The sequence below is a fragment of the Humulus lupulus genome, chromosome 5, assembly GCF_963169125.1.
Source record: "Humulus lupulus chromosome 5, drHumLupu1.1, whole genome shotgun sequence".
Classification (NCBI taxonomy): Eukaryota; Viridiplantae; Streptophyta; class Magnoliopsida; order Rosales; family Cannabaceae; genus Humulus; species Humulus lupulus.
Window position 1 is genome coordinate 165,980,521 of NC_084797.1, and position 3,510 is coordinate 165,984,030.

At 31.4% G+C, this 3,510-nt stretch overlaps 1 long non-coding RNA gene across 1 annotated transcript; it reads left to right on the forward strand.

Annotated features, from left to right (window-relative positions):
• Positions 1-634: 634 nt before the first annotated feature.
• LOC133833823 (uncharacterized) lies at positions 635-2,248 on the forward strand. The gene is made up of 2 exons (XR_009893149.1): positions 635-766; positions 1,968-2,248. It is a non-coding gene; the product is annotated as an uncharacterized LOC133833823 (long non-coding RNA).
• The last annotated feature ends 1,262 nt before the right edge of the window (positions 2,249-3,510 follow it).

A 3,510-nucleotide genomic window follows, 5' to 3' on the forward strand; every position in this document is an offset into this window, starting at 1 on the left:
ATGCTTTTAACCCTTGAAAAATGGCACTACTAAATTTCTTTTTACTTAAGTCTTTTAACTCTAAAGCTAAAATGGTAGCTACAAAGGGGATACCTCCCAAAGACTAGGAGCCTAAGAAAATTGGCATCTAATTATATATATGAATGCTTTGTCTATGATTTGTGCATTTGCATTGGTACTATTCTATTATGCAATGCCTTTTCTGATATTTGAATTTGATGAGTATGGCTTTGTATTTCCATGAAATAAAGTTAGTATTTGATTCCATGAAAAAGAGATATCTGAAATTTTGAGAAGTAATTGTTATATATATACATTCACATTTCTTTTGAGTCTTCTCTATGGAGCCTACATTTTCTTAAGTTTTGTTATTCCTGTTTTTGCTCTGATGTGGTTCTATTTGTTGTCAGCTTTATTCTCTCTTATGTTTTATAGGTGTGTTGTTATGGGAAGTTTATGGTCTGTTACTTATCATTTTTTTTGTCACCATGTTTCTCTTGGCCCTAATGCTATGAAATTAGGAATAGATTTGCGACAAAGACTGTTGCATTTAATCAAGTATGACTTTTTTTTTTCTAAACAAGAAAAAAAAAATCATTGTTGAAAACCAATCCCTTCTCTTTTGCAGGGACAATGCTGTTGTGTTGGTTCAAGAACTTATGTCCATGAGCATGTGTATGACAAGTTTGTTGAAAAAGCGAAGGCACGTGCAATGAAACGTGTTGTTGGGGATCCATTCAAGGCAGGCATTGAACAAGGCCCACAGGTAAATCAGTAGCCGTTCTGTTTTATAGCAATATTTATGAGATTATCTGGTTTTTCATTAGTTTTTAGCTCTATGTTACTACTCATTTGAACACTATAGGAAGCCCAGGTTGCATTTTGATTTTTGGATTCAGAACGAATATTCAATTGTCACATGCCACTTTTAAGGTTTTCCATTAATCAACTAGTTGTATGTTCTGTTATTGATTAATGCTCTATTAATGTTTCGGATTGACCCAGAACAATTTAACAAGGTCCTGAGTTACATAAGATCTGGAAAAGAAAGTGGAGCTAAGCTGGAAACTGGAGGACACAAAATTGGCTCAAGGGGTTACTATATTCCACTGTTTTTTTTTTTTGTTAGGATCCAGTTGCTTTAAATTTATATTTTGTTTAAGGAATATTATTGAGTGATAGTCTTTATAATGTGTTTATGATTTATAAATGCCTTAGTGATTCTTGTAAAGCATTGGATTGGTAGCTAATTGCAAGAGGTATGTTATATTTGATTTATTTATTTTTTAATTTTCAATCTTTTATAATTTTGAATAGAATTTGTATAACTTTAGTGGAGTTTGAATATCTTAGATATTCACCCGTAGTGAAGTAGGTTCTGGGAATTCCGTGTTCTGCGGTGATAACAAAATGTTGAAAACTTGCAGGTCTTAGTGAAGTAGGTTCTGAGAATTATGTGTGCTGCAGTGATATATGGATGAAAACCTGTGTGTTGTTTGATTTGTTTGAATTGTTGGTGTTGATTAGCTTATGGAAACTAGGTCTACAGGATTTTGAGAAACCTTTAATTGTCCAGTGGTGAAATCTACAATAAAAATGGCAAATTCATTGCTCTTGTTATTTGGAACTTTATATTTGATCTAATTCTAGTTCATGTATCTATGCTATTGGGTTTTCTTAATAAATTAGTCATTCTATTGTATGTATATATATATATATTTATATATTTGGTTGGTGTATCATTTGCATTTTCATTTCATAATCATAAAGTGTTTGAGCTAACTTTTCTAATGAGTATTTTACCAAGCATAAATCTTCAATCTTTCATGCCTATGTGTTGTAGTTAGTGTAATTGCATGGCCAGTTTATAAAGTCGTAATGAGGTTATTAACTTTCTTTCCTTTTGTACTCTTTTAGTTTACTATTACCTCTAAGTTTAAGTATTAATTATTTAAACTCTTGTGTAGCTAAGCAAATCAACCTCACAACAAAGACAAGTGCACAATGGAATGGATGATGAATTGGAGGGTGGAGCAAGCTTCATGGTTTACTTTTTGTGTATTTTGTTATGTTTCTGAATTTTACTTTTGAAGCAAAAGATGTGCAAGACTATAGAATTTTATTATGTATGCTTTCAAACTCAAGTTATAACTAAGAACTTTTGAAGTGGACGGTGTCATGGTTTGAAGTAGTTCGTCTTCAAATGTAAAAATACTCATGGTTTATCATATATATTGAATATTTTAAATTTTTTGATCTATTTAATATTACACTTATGATCAATTGTGATTTTTTTTTAATTAAAATACAATAATAAAAACTTTTTACAACAATTAAAAATGCATACTACAAAATAACAAAATGTTATTACTTGGAGAATTTACAATAATTATGGTTGTTTTGTATAATATATTATAATTGGGACAAAAAGTTATGATATATATAATAGAATGAATTGAAAAGTTGTAAAATGATCAAATATAACAATTTTCTTAACAGTTGGAAAGTGTTATGCATAAAGTATAAGATTAAACTCCAAGTTTATAACCAAATACTCTAACTAAATGTTATTATTTGAATATTATAGCAACTAAAAATGTGTTATTGAATAGTTTAAGATAACATCGAACATAACATTCGAATACTGTTATAGAAAAGACATGAATTTTAATAACAGGAGCTATGTTAGTGTTTTTAGAAGCATTGTCAATACTCCTGGTTAGCAGTTTTTAAGTGTTATGAATACTGTTTTTTCTTGTAGTGTGTTGTGAATAACTTTCACCATGTGTGCATGCCCATGCACACATGGGTTATATAAGTGGGCAAAATAGAGTTTATGTGATGCTAAGGAATGTTATTTTATTATGGTATAAGCTCGTTCAGAAGTTGTCGTTTTACTTAGCTTGGACCTGAGGTAAGGAAGTTAGATAGAATTTTGCTTGTTTATGCTGTGAATGGTAAGATTGTTTGTATGAATGGAAGTGGTATGATGTTTTGCGCTATGAATTATGAAATGCTTTATTATGATGATGTGATTGGATTGTATGATTGTTGTATGCTATGAATGGATGTTAGCGTGATGAACGTGACACATCAAAAAGGGGTTGCTAAGGATATGAAGACGTAACCTGAGGTACTAAGGATATGAAGACGTAACTCCAAGGGCGGACGCGCCGAGGTTATTCAAGGACCAGAGATCCTGTTTACCTCAAAGGGTGACATGGACAAGTTAGCGAGCCATGTTCACAAGGAAAATATTTATGATGATGTTATGATGTTTATGTTATGATGATGATGTTAATGTTGACGTGATTATGTTTATGTTTATGATATTGATGCCATTATGATGATGATGCTATGATGTATAAAGATGGATGAATGTGTTTGTGATTTGTTGTATCTTACTTGTTTGTTGTTTGTACTTCCTTACTGGGCTTTTAGCTCACCCCCTTACTTTCCCTTCCAGGTAGCAAATAGGTTTCTCTATGGCACGCGTGGTGATGTGGGGAG